Source organism: Marmota marmota, unplaced genomic scaffold (genome assembly GCF_001458135.2).
Source record: "Marmota marmota marmota unplaced genomic scaffold, marMar, whole genome shotgun sequence".
Lineage (NCBI taxonomy): Eukaryota > Metazoa > Chordata > Mammalia > Rodentia > Sciuridae > Marmota > Marmota marmota.
This window is the reverse complement of record NW_026000019.1, coordinates 14,962,977-14,980,957: the sequence shown is the minus strand read 5'-3', so window position 1 is coordinate 14,980,957 and position 17,981 is coordinate 14,962,977. Positions and strand designations below refer to the sequence as shown.

Genomic DNA, 17,981 nt, shown 5'->3' with positions numbered 1-17,981 from the left:
CACTTTTCCAAGGGGGTTCTCTAGTGGAATTTCTTTTTTAAATTAGGTCCTTCAGTGTTTGTTTCTTAAACCAGTTTTTTTTTTTTTTTGTTGTTGTTGTTCTCTGCAGAACATTCTATTTGTTTATATTTCAGTGGCGATTTTTGACTTTTAAAACTATGTTTATTGTACAGATTACTGTGTTTCACTGTGATATTTCCATACAGGCACACATTGTGCTTTGATCATATCCTCCTTTTCTTCTACACTCTTTCTTACCTGTATTCTTCTGAGTAGTCCTTCTATGTTGAAGTCATTTTTTTAGTTTACATATGTGAGATAAAACAAGGGATATTTGTTTTTATGCTTGGCTTATTTTGCTTTATATGACATCCTTTGTTTCTATCCATTTTTGCCACAGATAACATGATTTCATTATTTTTTATGGCTGAGTAACACTTCATAATGTATATGTACCATACCATGTCTTCTCTTATTCTGTTGATAGACAGCTAGGGTGATTTGTATCTGGAAATTTTTCCATTTCTTCTAGATTTTTCAGCTTATTGGTGTATAGTTTTAAAAGACATTCCTTAATTATTTTGTGAATTTCAGTTTTGTTATCTTTTTCATCTTTAATTTTATTTTTGGGGGGTCTTCTATTAGTTTAGCTAATTTGCTAATTTTATTTATCTTTTTCAAAGAACCAGCTATTTCTTTGTTTCTGTTATTTCTGCTCTGATCTTTATTATTTCTTTTACTGATTTTGGATTCAATTTGATTTTGTCTATGATTTTGAGATGCATCCATAGCTTATTTGAGATGTCTGTCTTCTTTTTAATGTAAGCATTTCTTCTTAATACTGCTTTTTCTGTGTTCCATAGATTCTATTATGTTGTTTCCATTTTCATTTGATTCTAGGAACTTTTAAATTTCTCCTGATTTCTTCAGTGATCCACTGTTTATTAAAAAGGGTTTGTTCAACTTCCATGTGTTTGTATCATTTCTGTAGTGTCTCTTGCTATTGATTTTTAGTTTCATTTCGTTATGATCTGATAAGATCCAAGAAATCATTTGTTTTTTTTTGAATTTGTTAAAGATTTGCTTTATGGCCTAACGTATATGATCTATTTTGCAAAAAGTTTCTTGTGCTTGTGAAAAGAATTTGTATTCTGCAGCTGTTGGGTGGAATATCTCGTAGATGTTAAATTCATTTAATCTGTAGAGTAATTTAACTCTGATGTTTCCTTGTTGATATTTTTGTCTGGATGATTTATCCATTGGTAAGAGTTGAATATTGAACTCATTTACTACTATTGTATTGGGGACTATCTCTTCCTTTATGTGTAAGTAGTGTTTGTTTTATAAAATTGGATGCTCTGTTGGATACATTTATGTTTATAATAGTTTTATTTTCTTGATGAACTTTTCCCTTTATCAATATGTGATGATCATTGTCTCTTCTAATTGATTTTTATCTTAAAATCAGACATTAATATAGTTATTCCTGCTTGCTTTCAGATTCTATTTGCTTGAATATAATTTTCCAACCTTTTAAAAAAAACTCCTAGTTATACATGGATACAGTATCTTTATTTTATTTATTTGGTTTTATGGTGCTGAGAATCGGACCCAGTGCGTCACACATGCCAGGCAGGTGCTCTACCACGGAGCCACAACCCTAGCCCCTCATTTTCCATCTTTTCACTTTCATTCTGTGTATGTCTTTGCTAGCAAAGTGTATTTCGTGCAGGCAGCAGACTTTTGAGTCTTTCATTTTAATCCACTCAGCCAGTTTGAATCTTTTCATTGGAGCATTAAAACCAATTACTTTCAGGGTTATTATATAAAAGCTATATGCTTTTTTCTATCGTTCGTTATTTTTCTGTGGTTATTTTGAAAATTTTGTTTTTTCCTTTTTTATATAGCAGTTTGATATTAATAATGTTTCTTTTGTAATTCTCATTTGCTTATCTATTCTTTTTTTGAGATTTATTCTTTCCTATGCTTTCATGATTATATTTATCTTTCTTTCTCTTACGGGGTAGGGATTCCCTTATATATCTTCTCTAATCCTGGTTTGGTGATCATGAATTCCCTTAGTTTATGCGTGCCATGAAAGATCTTTCTCTATCAACTCTGAAGGATAATTTCGCTGGGTATATTTATCTAGGTTGGCAGTTTTTACACTCTGCTGTCTTGAAATACATCATTCTATGCTCTTCTGTTCTTTATAGCATTTCTATTGAGAAATCTGTTGTTTTTCTGATGGGGTTGCCTTTAAATGTTTGCCTTTGTACCCCTTGCCTTTGTCTCTGTCAGTCTTTTCTTTTCTAACCATTCTTCAGATTGAACCCAGGGCCTTGTACCTGCTAGGCAAGCATTCCAACATTGAGCTGTATCCCCCAGTTCTGTGCTGTTCTTTTGAATTCTTTGTAGAGAATTTTATGCACTTTGATTTCTTTGGAGAGTTATGAAAATGTTACCTTCTTTTTCAAATTTCTTGTCTTTCTGTGTTGAGATTTGTGCATCTATTGGAATGGATCTCTCTTCCGTTGTTACATGAGAGCTTTGTCTTGATGATGTACCTTGGGATCTTATTTTTTTGTGTAGTGTTGATTTTAAGGTTCAATTGAACTTCATAGTCTAGTTTCCCTATGGCTTCTTTTGCTGCGATTAGTGGGTTTTGAAATAATGTCCCTTAGAGCATGAGGGACCTGTTTTCTCTGTATGTCTTGCAAGAGTTGGGTCCATCTGCTAGATCAGGAAGGTGTAGTGTAGACAGTAGCATATATTGAATGAACCCTCTGTGGGTTTACTCCTACAATGGGGAAACTCCTATCATGTGTTGGGGGGTTTCCTTGGGCTATATTGGTATTGGCTCTATTACTTGTAAGAAATTTTGCTCTTGGTTGTTCCAGTCCTGGTGAGGACTTTATCCTCTGTATAAACTCTAATGAAGCTCTAGTTGTTTCACAGGGAGAGAGAGGGACTAGGGTCACAGCTGCCCCTCTGTGGTACTTACCACCAATTTTGTCATCAATGTGTAATTCTAATAGCGTATGGGAGTAACTGATGCTGAAATCCCTCATAGGTGTAGTACCCATAGCAGTCGTGTTATTTCTCTCTGTTCTTGCTATGAGGATGAGTGTTCAGGAGGAGGGCTTATTACCAACATCCCCTTTGCCATGTCTGCTTGAGGTTGGATAGTTGTTGGGAGCTTCTGTCCCGCCCCCTTTCTTTCAGCTGAAGTAGTATACCCCAAGGTTTATGTGGGAGTAGGTTGTAACTCCTTACAATTCCTCTTAGCTGGATTGGAAGTATAGCTCAGTGGTAGAACATCCACCTAATGTGCTCAATCCCCATTATAACGTAGAATAAAATTGAAAGTTGAAGAAAGTAAAAATAGTCAAAGGGGAAAAAGATAGCAGGAGAAAATATTAAAAATTAAAAAGGGAGAAAGTAAAAGAAGAAAGTAACTATTTAAAAAAAAGATTGTTTTTGCTGTTTCATTTTTGTTTTTTAAAGTATAAATAGAAAGATGAAATTTTTTCCCTCAAGGTGCCTGAACTAGTGGCCAAGAGTGGAAACTCGCATTCTATATCCATAAGAATTGATCTCCTTGTCTTAATCTGTGTACCCTTTGGACAGAGCAAAGGCTGGGTTATTCATTCACTCTCCTCCCTTCTTTCCTTTGTGGTGCTAGTCAGATGACTAGTGAAGGTAATTTGTGGCTGAAGTCAGTTGGAATAACTCTCAACTGCTTTGTAATCTGGAAAGAACTAAGGAGTAATGCACAGATTCCTAGAAACAAATTCTCTCTGGAACTATTTGGCTTATGTACTCCTAGTGCAGGATAGGTACCAAAGCTGCTGCATGTCAGAACTTCCTAAAGCTTTTCTCCAAAGTTATACTCTTGGAGGGTGGGGGTAACAGTCTCTGTGCTGTGTGGCCTTCCTATCCACACCTGTGGGCAGAGAGAGGCTCAAAGATCTATGCCTTGGGGACAGGGTGGTGGTGGCAGATTCCTTGCAGTCTTTCATTTAAGTTTTTGGGATTCCCAGTCTCTCACACAGAACTGCTCACTCTTCCAGACTGTTCGCTGACCTGATTAACCATTGATACTCAAGGGAAGTGCCTTCTGTTTCCCTGTTGGCTTATTCCCAAAGCAGTACGTTCAAGACAGTAGGGCTCTTCTTAAGATGACTCCCAGTTATAGTCCCAGAAGCTCATGCAGGTAAGTATAGAGTCAGTTCACCATGCAAATCTTATACCTGTTGTTTAACTTTTATTTCTGAAAGTTGCTGAATCCTGCACTAATGGTATTCTCCTTTCTCTTCTACCCCTGCCCAATTCCTTGAGATCCATGGTGGGACATCATGTTTCTGTTTTTCTCTTTATCTCTATAATTGAACTGTAGCATCTCCCATGGTCACCTGCCTCAATCAGCAGCTACATTTCAGATATTTTAATTCTGTCTTGGGGAGATACTGGTGAGTGCTAGATGCCTCTAGTCCACCATCTTGGGATGGTGTCACCGTCTTTTTTTGTGTCTTATTTATCTGTAAATTCTGATCAATCTTTAGCCCTTTTTCAGTTATTAAGGTTTTAAGTGTTAAACATTCATGCATCACCATTTGTTTACAGTTACCCATATACTTTTTTTTTTCTTTATGCAAGTGTATACATACCAGCCAGGGGTTCTTCCTTTTAAAATTACCAGTTCTTTTCTTTTTGGTTCTGTTGATTTGAGTTATTCATCATCCATTTCTTCTTAATTTCTCTTCTTCAGCATAAATTTGCTTGTCTTTATGTGCTTTATGAATTATTACTTAATTAGCAGTCAGTAACTTTATATACCACTCAATATTAGTTATACTTGAAAATAGAATATTTTATTCACATGTGTCTATACCACCCAAGAATAATTTCTTTTTTAATATTTATTTTTTTAGTTGTAGTGGTGCACAATATCTTTTATTTACTTATTTTTATGCGGTGCTAAGGATTGAACCCAGGGCCTCGCACATGCTAGGCAAGGGCTGTACCACCGAGCCACAACCCCAGCCCCCAAGAGTAATTTCTAACCCTCAAGACATTCCCTACAGAAGAACAAAAATAATAGTTCATATGGGAGTAGCCTATATAAAATATTGGTCTGGAAAATTCAGGCTTGATGTCTGAGCAGTTAGTAGTTTTGAGGGGGAAAAAGGATTGGTCATTTTGATAATGGAATAGATTATACTTTAAGTTTATTCATACAGTATTCCTCCTGTGAAACTGGAGTGATCAGGTTGATGTGGATCAGATCTGCTAGAGAGAATAGGTCATAAACAGTTTCCGCGGCAAAGTTCTTTACCTGTTACTTACAAAAAGGTATTTTAATCAGATGGCTTCATTGAAGATTTCTTTTGAAATTTTTGTGAAAATTATGACAGGTAGAGGTTGACACTAAACTGCCAGGACTAGTAACCATCCCAAGTTCTGATTTTTATTTCACAGTGTTTTATGGGAGTAAATCATGAGTAAATCTTCATAAATTTGGTTTTTTTACTTGGTTTTGTCAAGTAAAAGGAAAGGACTTGTCTTGCCCAATGTTTTTATTTTTGAATCATTGAAAAAGTTTATGTATATAGAAGTTTAATATGTTCCTGAAGAACTTCTTTCATGTTCAATTTCATATTTGTCTACCAAACTTTCCCATCCTTTTCCCTTCCCTCTGTTCTTCCATTCCTTCCATTCATTCAAACCTTTAACCAGGACAAAGCCTAACTATGTTTGAAAGTATTCTTGACTGTTTTGTTTGGAGAGGTCATAAATGATAATTTTGAAGGAGATGAAAAACATGTCTAATGGGTGTAATAGTCCTTCATAACGTTCTAATCTTTTTCACATCCAGCTTCACAAAACTGTTTATATCTACAATTTGGCCCATGCCATAATAGTGTATCAAGGGTTAAGGTGGGAGGAATAATACTTCTTACTATGGTCTACAGAACTTGTAGAAATGGTGATTTCACAAAATAGAAACTGACTATAATCCCAGCTTCTAGCATAAGGAGATGATTAAATGCATAAACTAATCCTACAGGCTATCATTTAATATTAAACTCTGTTTGTAAAGATGTTTGGCAGGTTTTCTGTTTTAATTTAGTATGGTGGTTATTAAATCCACTGGTTCTCAGTCCCATCAGACCTACTGTTGTTATAGCAAGTATTTTGTGATGCTGTCTTTATCCTATATATAAAAAAAAAGCAATTTAAACTACCTCACACATAAAAGTAATTATAACACTTAAATATATATGAGAAAAAGATCAGGAAGATAATTTAGAATATTATGTATTTCAACATGAAAATGTTTAAGCATAGTATACTAGATGTAGGGAACTAGTCACATGCTTGTATCTGTGGACAGAATCGCTATAAGCAGCATTCAGATGTAGATTGATTAAGGTATGCTTCATTGGCAGCTCAACTACTGTAAATAGTATTCCAATTGGTAGCATGACTTTTCAAAAGGTAAATAACTTTGCTAAACTTCTAAACAAAACGGTACAATCTTCATTGATTACATTCCTAGAAATTCAGTATACATTAAATTTGTGCAAAAATGTCTTATTTTTGTGTAGAACATTTAAATTTCAGGGTTAGGTAATTATGAGTGTTTTTTTCACCAACATTAATGTTTGATAGGACATTCTTCACTGTCTGATGTCCAACAGATGTGTGCTTTCTCTTCCCTCCCTAGAATGAGGAAGGAAAGAAAGCTAAACCCCCACAGCAACCTCTGGTAACAAAACAACCTCACAAATTTCCAAAGTGCCTCCTAGGGGGCACTAGTTCCTATTTTGAACCACTCTCCTGAGGAATGATCAATGAAAAGACAGTCTAGTGAATCTCCAGTTGGGCAGTGTAGGCCATTCTTGGTTTTCATGTTTCCAGAAATAATGATCTTTGCCATAGGATGTATAGCAAATTATGCTATGTCCATGTACAAATATACCATAATCTTGCCTATGTATGATTATAATGCAATAATAATAATAATAGGGAGATGTGTATAGCAGGGCAAGCACATCGGGGAGGGAAGAGTGGAGAGAAAGGAATGTATTTGGGAATGGGATTGATCAAATTATATTATGTGCATGTACAAATATAACAATGAATCCCACTATTTTGTATAATTATAATGTACCAATAAAAATAAATTAAAAAATGTAAATTAAAAAGACTATCATTACATCATAGATATATTTAGGTTTAGGTATAGCGTTTGCCTTGGTGGAAAGTATGTAAGTCTGTCATTCTTTTTTAGGGCAGTTTCTAATACGGTGTTGGGGTACTCCCTGAGATTACACAGTTTGCACATGTGTCCTTAGGTGCATTTACGGGGAGATGGTTTTCAGTAAATATTTAAAGGAGTTCCTGAGATTATGATGAGGGTCTAACGTGTGGAAGAAGACTGTTCTCTATGAACTTGGAAGGATGGTGGTACTCTCTGAGATTGACTCAGGTTAGAGTAGCCTTATTTTAACCACTACTTTTTCCTTTTGACCAAATAGGGAGTAAAAGCCTGGAACTGAAGTTTCAAAAATGTAGATCTTTTGAAATTACGGCATTAGAACTTGGAAGGAGAGCTAGCATAGTCATTGAGTATTTATTTTTTTACATTATCGGAGAGGAATTAGGGAAAATCTTCCATGATATTAGTTATGAACAATAAACTTTAAAAATATTTTATATTGTAATTAAGCCTAACATTTAAAAAAAAATAGAAAATGAAAGACTGTTCTCTTTAGTTACTCCTTTCCCCTTCCAGTTATTCCCATATGTATAACAGTAGCTCGTATCTATGAAAATTTTGAGAGGTTGGATGTTAGGACAAAATTTATTTAGTTGATGCAGCTTCTTTTTGCTTGTTACTTATTCTAGTAATTTTGTATGGTGTGCCTCCTAATAATTTAATATGATGTGAAAAAAATTAACATATACACCTTTTTTCCCCCTTGGATATTGTCGGTAATATTCTTAGGCCTCTTTGTTTATTTATTTTTAATTTTTATTGTTGGTTGTTCAAAACATTACATAGTTCTTGACATATCATATTTCACACTTTGATTCAAGTGGGTTATGAACTCCCATTTTTACCCTGTATACAGATTGCAGAATCACATTGGTTACACATCCACTGATTTACATATTGCCATACTAGTGTCTGTTGTATTCTGCTGCCTTTCCTATCGTCTACTGTCCCCCCTCCCCTCCCCTCCCATCTTCTCTCTCTACCCCATCTACTGTAATTCATTTCTCCCCCTTGTTTGTTTTTTTTCCCTTTCCCCTCACTTCCTCTTGTATGTAATTTTGTATAACCATGAGGGTCTCCTTCCATTTCCATGCAATTTCCCTTCTCTCTCCCTTTCCCTCCCACCTCTTGTCCCTGTTTAATGTTAATCTTCTTCTCATGCTCTTCCTTCCTACTCTGTTCTTAGTTACTCTCCTTATATCAAAGAAGACATTTGGCATTTGTTTTTTAGGGATTGGCTAGCTTCACTTAGCATAATCTGCTCTAATGCCATCCATTTCCCTGCAAATTCCATGATTTTGTCAAGGCCTCTTTGTTTAAATGCTTAATTTAGTTCATGTATTATCTCCTCCTAGTTGACTTTTTAGAATATCCGTATTTTTCATCTGTGTCTTTTTTGTATTCTATTTGGGAGTTAGTTTTAGAATTCTTTCTTCTAGGAATTTGCATTTTTTTTTTTGCCAACTAAGATTAATATTTATCTCTTAGTATAGTTTCCATTGTATTAAGTTGGAAAATTCTGAAAGATTTCATCAATTTTTGTTGAGACAAAAGGTGTACTTTTCTAATACACATAATCTAATATATCTTTTAAGCAAGGATATTATGGAGAAGTTTATGAGGACTTCTTATTTATTTAAACTGGGGATTGAAACCAGGGATGCTTACCCACCTAGCCACATCCCTTTTTTATATTTTTATCTCGAGACAGGGTGTTGCGAAGTTGCTTAGGGCCTTGCTGAGGGTCTGAGGCTGGCTTTGGACTTGCTACCCTCCTGCTTCAGCCACCCGAGCCACTGGAATTATAGCCATGTGCCAACATGCCTTGCCAGGACTTCTCTTATCAGAGTGGTACCTGAGATCAAATGAGTTCCTCAGGTTAAATGAAATTTAAATATTTCTAGAATAAACTTATTAAATTATTTTGTTATTGAAGATGAGTTGTTATTTGGTCAGTCAAGTAAGCCAAAACAGATAAATGAGAAGCTAATTAATTTGCTGTTTTTGCCTCTGAATCTAAGCAGTGTAAAGAGTTCATGCATACATATTGACTTTGGCATTTACTTTGCAAGGACATTTGCTGTTGCTAGTTCCTTCTTGGGCTAAATTCAGCTCCTTCCTGAGCTTGCTTTTAAAGAACCATCCTTGCAAAATTTTACATTTTTGCCAATTTGTTTTCAAACCAGTAAAAATTATAATCATTCTGATTGTATATTGATTTCCTATAGTTACAAGAAATTTGTAGTCAAGTTTTATTTTTCTGTACTAAGATGAGCTAATGATAATTGTATAGTACATGGCACATTATTGGATCCTAGATCCTAGAGCTGACTTGTCTGTTAATATTGGAGTAACAAGATTTCTTAATTTTTTTTAGCTTTCTCATTAATAAAATGGGAGAGAATGTTCTTAAGTCCCTTTTATGTCAATGATTTTTAACATGTAGATTTTTTTCCTATAAATTATGGGAATAATTAATGCCATTAATTTAACTTTGGGAACTTTTATTTTTTGGGGGAAAAGTTATATATGAGTATGGAAAACGTTAACACTTGGAATACTTTATGATGAAAGGGAAGTCCACCTTCTATCCCAGACCCCTGGTTTCCTAGGCGCCTCTTCCAGAGCTTACTTACCACATTTGCCATTATATTCACTCAGAAATACTCTATGTATATATGAATGCACGTGTATTTAATAGTTGTGCCCTTTTTCTCCAGTTAAAAATATTTCTTTTAAACATTGATCTTTTTAAATAAGTTGAACATAAATAATATCTCTATTTAATGATAAACTAATGCAATTTGTTTTGCTAGACTATTATCATACCCTGGTTTTTATTAGAAAGTAATTTATGTGTAGGCATTACTTCTCAATTTTAAAGATGGTAAGAAAGTATGTTACTATTTCTAATCTTTTACACTTTTAAACAACAGTATTAATAGTGATGGCAGTTTATATTACTTTGTTGCATTTGGTTCAAATGTTTTAAAACATGCTGTGTCAAAATTGTCAGACATTTTCATATGCTGTACAAAGTGAGAGTGACAGATGTTTAGGTACTAAAAGATGTCCAAGTCCAATAAACTTTTGTCAGAACTAGTTATGTAGTTGAGGTCTCTTTGCCCCTTAATCCCCCATTATTTTATCCAGATAATCATTATTATAGGCAGCCACAGCTTCTCAACATATCTTTCTTTTGCCTCTAAATATACTGTCACTTTGCCTCTCAATTCACTGTCCTTGTGCTATTTTCCCCTACTGGCATTTAGTCCAGTTATAAGTTAGGATGAACAAATTATAATGTGATTTAGAGAGTAAAAATTTTGGTGCTGTCATAAATAAAGTAAATCCATGCTATTAAATCCAGGAGGGCAAATCTGTTACATAGGTGCCACCACTTTCTTGGGCTTCTGTACCCTGAGCTGAAATTTCATTAATAATTCTTTCACAGAACATAGATTTGAGCTCAGGCTCCTAATCACTGCTTTACACAGATATTACAACTTGCCAGAATTGGTAACCATTAATATTAAGGCATATCAGATTAGTTGCCATTTAAAGTTCTGTTTTGGGGATTCTGCCCATGTAATCCTTTATACAGAAATCCATTCTAAATTTTACTGTTTCCGCAGTTTCCTTTACTTGAATATTTTCTTTAGGTTTTTTTTTTTTTTTTTTAAAGAAACGGTGAGTAACATGCTATTGGAAGAACAGGATTATGAATTCAAGAATTCAGGGTGTACTAGTGCCTTAGAGTTAGTTTCCATCATATTTTAAAAACCACAAGGTCCATATTATGTCTTAGGAAGTTAATACTTTGAAATGGGGCCTAGAGGCTTTAGTATCATCTTCTGGATAATACTCTATCCAGATTAGTGTTATTTGAGATTTAGTAATAATGCTGTGATTTTTGAATTGCATCTAATGTTGATTCATATATGTTGTAGCTTAATTTGTCATAATCTATGTAATTGATTTATTCATTTACCTCCTGTGTGCCAGAGACCATGCTAAATGCCAAGGAGCTAATGCTAAGTAGAAATAGAGAAGTTCTGATCTCATAAAGCATAAAGTTTAGTTAAATAGACAATGAATATAGAAATATAAACTGTTAAATGCTGTAAAAGAAAGGATCATGCTTCTGATAGAAAAAAACATTAGAAAATAAAATTACCTTGACTGACAGATACAGGAAGGCTACTCTGAGGAAGTGATTCTTGAGTTGGAATTTAAATAAAGAGGGCACTGAGAGAACAGTCTAGTCTGAGGGAGCAGCATGGGAAAGACCCTGTGGAATGAGGATGGATTGTGTATGTGGAAAACCTAAAGAAAGCAAATAATGTTGAATGTGAAGGATTGAGGGGAAAGAGGAGTGGTTAGATGATTCCAGGGAGGAATGATATAAGTATGTGAAAACAGGCCTGTGACTATAGTATAACTAATTTAAATGACCACAGAATATGGCCATTCTGAAATGTTTCATAAGTACTTTTTGTAATTAATGGATAATGCCTTATACCACAATTATAACTTAAAAAAATTTCAAATCTTGATGTCCATTGTTTCCATAAAGTTTCAAACTATTTATAGATAAAACTTAAATAAAACCCTTTAATATGAAATTCATCTGTTGTGATAAGTCATGTTCAACATAAAATTTGAAATATTATATTTTTGGCTTTAGGAAAATTGATATTAAGACTGGTATCTGTAATAAAAAATAATTTGAAAGCTTAACAGCTCAAACATTTGGACATTTGATTATCATAATAACTTTATTACAAGTCATAAATCGACACAAGAGCATATCTGGACATACATGGGAAAAGTAGATACTAACCACTTAATGCAAAGAATGTGAATATTAAAATTTTATTTTAATCTATTTATATAATATGTACAACAGTGATATTATGAATGAAGATCTTGTATTAATTTTAGGGGCTAAAGTAAATCACTAGGGACAAACAGTATCCTTTAAATTTTTTTTTTTTATTATACATGACAGTAGAATGCACTTATATACTTTGATATATTATACATAGATGGGATATAATTTCTCATTTTTCTGAGTATACATATTGTAGACTCATATTGGTCATACAGTCATATATATACACATAATGTAATGCTATCTGTTTCATTCTACTATTTTTCTTATCCCCACATCTTCTGCCTTCCCCTCCTTTCATTTCCCTCTACCTAATCTAAGGTAACACTATTTTTTTTTTTTGCCTTTATATGTGTGCTTTTTTTTTTTGCATTACAATTCTTAATACACATATATACCACAATTTTTGTATCTGCTTGTATATAAAGTATCTTGACACCTAATTCGTGTCTTCATACATGTACTTTGCATAATAATGTCCATCACATTCCACCATCCTTGTTAATTCCCTGCCCCCTCTCTTGTCCTCCCACTCCTCTTCCCTATCTAGAATTCATCTATTCCTCCCATCTTTCTGGACAGCCATAAACATTGTTTTTCCTCTGAGACATTTTAGAGACCTCTAAAAGGCCTTTTTATGTGAAGCCAATTTGTTATGCATAAGCTATATACAGGAGATTTTGCTCACAATTCTGAATCCTTAAAAAACAATGTAAAAGCTACAAGTAAGGTCTAAAAGTAGAAATTTTAGTCCCAAGATAGATCCTTGGTCACACTCCTCTTCATTTGGGAAGATATGTCATTTATTCTACTCAATATTTATAAGAGTCTATTCTATTTTCTTATATCCAACAATATTTTTCTCACTGGAAACATAAGAATAATTTTTGAGATTATTTTGCCATACCTAATCTAAATTTCTCTTTTCCTAAGGAAGGTCAAAATCTTGGTTTAGCTGTTTGAGTAAATGGCGAACTATGAGCTCTTTATAGACTTTATTATAGATACATTAGTCATCTGTTATTCTTAGTGGGTATATTCCCAGCCCCATAGTGAATTATTGAAACCCTAGGTAGTACCAAACTCTATAATGTCTTTTCTATTTTAACTAAGCATATATTATGAAACATGGCCATTACTTTTGCAATTTGTAGTACATCAGAGACACTAGTATGAATTTCTTTTTCCTTCTTAATTTCATGGGTAGGAGATTTGTTTTACAGTACATCTTAACAAACTCAGTATGTAGATTTTTGTTTTTTCTTATGAAAACAAGAACTTCCACCTCTTCACCAAAAGGAAGCACTTTACAGCTTCTCCTTGCTGTATTCAAATTGCCTGCATCACTACTCTTGTGTGTTGAGGCCATTATTAAGTAATACAAAGGATTTTTGATCATAAGCACAGCAATACTAAGTAAATATAATGGGCAGGTGGTTTATATAGTGTGGATACACTGGACAAAAGGATGATTACTTCCTGGTTAAAAGGGAACAAGATGGCATGAGATTGTATCATGCTATTCAGAAGAGCAGACAGTTTGAAAATTATAAAGTGTTTATTTCTGAAAATTTCCATTTAATATTTTCAGACCACAGTTGACTGTCTAGGTAACTGAAACTGGGGGAAATAGGGGGCTATTCTATTGTACTACATTATGTGTATCTTTGCCCCATTATAGTACTTCTTAATAGATCTTGTTGCTTTCTAAATCTCTCCAAACTACTACTGAAAGTTTGAATTTATAGGATATGACTTGAACACAAAAAGAGACATAATTAAAATGGAACCTTGAAAAAAGAGAAGATGTAAAAAAAAAAAAATTCTCATTAATTGAGGGGTTTTATTTGGAATATTTACTAATTCTTTCAACTTAAAAATGTTAAAGGATCCAGCAACTCTACTAAAATGAAGTTCAGTCGTTTCATTACACTTTTACATTAGTGGTTTCTTTGCTTGTTAGATGTTTTATGCTCAACTTTCACATAGCCAGACTCCATTTGTAATATAACAGTATTGCTACTTACCACATACTGAATGCCTTTTATGTATCTAGCAGTTTGTTTGATGTTTTACTGGTATTATGTGAAATTCTTAAAATATTGTAGGGTTGATGTTATTTCGACCCATTTGAGAGAGGTGAAAGCTTAAGCCAGTGATTTTTATTGGTAAATGTTTAATAACTGGTTCTTTCTGTAAAAATGTCCTAATTTCTAGCTTTTGTTGATTTCTGTGGTGTGAATACTCCCATAATGGCAGATTTCAAGCTATCAGTATGAAATTTGTGAAGTGGACTCTTTAGGAGATTGGCACAGTGGGCCATCCAGCCAGTGTGAGCTGGTTCTGACACACCACTGGCTGAGGCACATAAAAGCAATGTAACTTTTCTTTGATAAAGCCAGAATTCATACTCAGATCAGTCTAATTCTAAAGACTGTGCCCTTTCTACAGTGTTCATTTTCTTTATTAGGTGTTAAAAAAAAAAAGTTACACTTCTTTAACTTGGACAGAAAGAGCTAGAAGAGAAGGAAATGAGGACACAGAATGAGGGAAGTTGGGGAAGGAGGAAGAAAGAAACTTTAAGGTTGAAATTGAGACCAGCTGATTCAGCCATGTTGGAGATGAGGTAAGGAAAACAAAAAGTATTATTAAAATGGTAACTCAGGTTTTGTCAAAAAGGGTGGCACTCTGTGTTTTTGTCACTCTCAAGAAGACACCCAGCATGTAGAAATGATAACAACAGCTACCACATCATAGGGGGAATTGTATTCAGACAAGTGTCCTGCAACTGTTTATCTGTTTTTCCCACCCTTACTCAACACAACTAATGACCACATCACTGCACACAAACAGTCCAACAAAGTTACTAGTGTAGGTAATAGCAATCTCTTATTCACATGACAGAATAACTACAATTTTCTGGGGTTAAAAAAAAAGCTAAATATACTATGTACAATCAGTGTTTATAAAATTGTTGCTATAAATAAGGGGAGAGAGCTTCAGAACATATTTAGAGTAAGTGGTCAGTTCCTGGAATTTTTCAGTTTGATTATGAAATATTAATCTGGGTGCCGTAATCTGAAGTAAAATGCAAGTATTATATGTGTTTTTGAGACATATAGGGTGCCACATTAAATATTTTCCATAAATTTATAATCATTCTTATAAAAGTCACTGTTATAGTCAGCTTTTTCATTGCTCTGACTAAAGGACCCAACCAGAACAATTGTAGAGGAGGAGAAGTCTGAGGTCTCACAGGGTTTCAGAGGTCTTAGCTGGGGCTTCAAGTGGTGGAAAAGTGTGGCAGAGGGAAATGGCTCACATGATGATCCGGAAGCTGAGAGACTTCATTCATCAGATACAAATATATACCCCAGAGCCATGCCCTCAGTGTCCCACCTCTTCCAGCCACACCCCACCTGCCTCCAGTTACCACTCAGTTAATCCCATTAGGTTAAGGCTATAGCCCAATCATTTCTCCTCCAGACCTTCTTTCATTGTCTCACGTATGAGCTTTTGGGGGAATACCACATCTAAACCATAACAGTCGTGTATTTTACTGAAATGTTTTGAGTTATCTTAATGGTATTTATCTTTTAATGTCTGTAAAGTCAAAGTTGAATCAGGTAGAAGGAACATATAAGAAATAGATACATGTTCCTTTTACATCACTGGATTTAGTGACAATGCTGTTCATAATATTATCCTTTTAGTATCTATAAAATTTGTAGTAACATCACCATTTATGATACTGCTAATTTGTAGCTTCTCTCATTTTTTTTTTCTTGATGCATCTGGCTAGAGGTTTTTCAATTTTATTTATCTTTTCAAAGAACCAGAATTTTGTGTTTCTAATACTTTTATTACTCTTATAATAAGTAGTTAATAATAGAATAGTTCAAAATTTATAGGAAAATTATCAAGATACAGTATAGAGAGTTTCCATCCACTCCTTGGAAGGCATTCATTGTGCTAAGTAGTGAGAAGATATGTTCCACTTCCTTCATGGTAGAATAGATGCACAGATTATTTGAAATTGTACTGCACAAGAGATTTGTATATCCCATCTCAGTCCTGTGTGTTTGTGTTATTTATTTATCACTATGTATTCGTGAATATTTATCTTATACTTTGATTTATTACCCAACAGTACTTTATATATTTTGTTATACTCACATTGTCCTATCTTTGACCAATAGGAGTGAGGGGAAAAGGTTCTATCCTAAGATAGAAGTTCTTTCAGTTGTATCTTTGTTCCTTAGACATACTCTGTCATTGTGCTTTTGTTTGAACGTGTCCTTTCTAGTGCTAAAAGATCTTCTGGGCCCATCTTTTTTATTTTTAGTTTAGCTGATATATAAAAATATAAAAATCATATCTATTAATGGGGTACCATGCCATATTTCAGTACATATTTACATGCATAATGTTAGTCAGGTTAAGCATTGTATCTCCTCGTACATTTATCATTTGTATATGGTAAAAGGTTTCAGGATCCTTTCTTCTAAAAAATACAAATGTTTTAGGAATTTTTGTGTCATCCTTATGTAGAGGCCATGCCAATCTTCTCTGTATTTTTCTGATTTTAGTGTATGTGCTGCCAACATCAGCACTACCGACCCATCTTATGTATTTCCATCTTATATATTTCTTGCCCCAGTTCTAGAATCAGCATTTTCTCTAAAGAGCTCTGGTTCCTTATATTGGAGAATTGTATAAAATCAGAATGTGGGCAGTAGGCATGTTTGTTTATACTAGGGCATTGTTGCTTCTAGTCTCAAAGCTAATAGAACAAGGAAATAAATGTGTGTACACTGAGCTCTTTTATGTACACATATTAGTAAATATTTTTGTATGTAACCATCTGTTTCTGTATAAACTAAACATGAGTTTATATCAGTGTCTCCGACAGTAATCGGTTGCCTCACATATCATTCTCCTGGCTTTCTTTGATAACTTCCACTTCAACAATGAGGAACCTGATTCCCACCATCCAACACACATTTACTTAGTTTTTTAAATTTCATTATATGTAGTGGTTTTAGAATTGTTAATTCATATTCCTGTGGGAAATAACTCCATCACTAGAGTATGGAACTTGCATATATAATTTACTTTTAGTCTTATAGACTGCATTCATTTCCAGAACTTCTTAGGATAGAACCTTTTCCCCTCACTGCTTTGAGTGAGACTATACCACACACTTCCACTGGAGATAGATTGTTTTGTCACATTCTGCCCCTGATCTGTTTACTTTCTCTAGTTTTGCTTTTTTCTAGAATCTAATTGCTATCATTTTGTGTGTGTGTGTGTGTGTGTGTGTGTGTGTGTGTATTCTTCTCAAACTGGCTTCTTTTATTTAGTATTATATACTTTAGATTTATGTCTTTGTTAGTTAATAGCTCATTCCTTTCTACTGCTGAATAGTATCCATTGACTCTTCCTCCACAGGCTCCTGAGGCACAGGGATTGCAGGCATATACCAGCATGACTCACTCCAATTGGGGCTTTTTAAGGGGTATTTTTGTTATTTTTCTCTTCAGGTACTGGGAATTGGACCCAGGGCCTCCTGCATGCTAAGCAAGGGTTCTACCACAGAGCTTACTATTCCCTCTTCATCTCTCCTACCCCCGCCCCACCCCACCCCATAATGAATCATTTAAAAGGGCCTGCTTCAGAATCAAGGTCCCTCTTACTTCCTTTCCCTCCTAGTGCAGGAGAGACATTCTGTAAACTTCCCTTATCTACTCCAAATCTAGACCTGCCAAAGAAGAAATGCCTCCAAGCTCTCACCAACTCAGC

General features: G+C 34.3%; 1 protein-coding gene and 1 non-coding gene across 5 annotated transcripts in view; one reads left to right on the top strand and one right to left on the bottom strand.

The window, feature by feature from the left end:
- Positions 1-17,981, top strand: part of Rasal2 (RAS protein activator like 2) — a 338,051-nt gene that overhangs the window by 58,681 nt on the left and 261,389 nt on the right. The window lies entirely within an intron of this gene.
- LOC125618786 lies at positions 16,686-16,792 on the bottom strand. Its single transcript, XR_007350170.1, has one exon. It is a non-coding gene; the product is annotated as a U6 spliceosomal RNA (small nuclear RNA).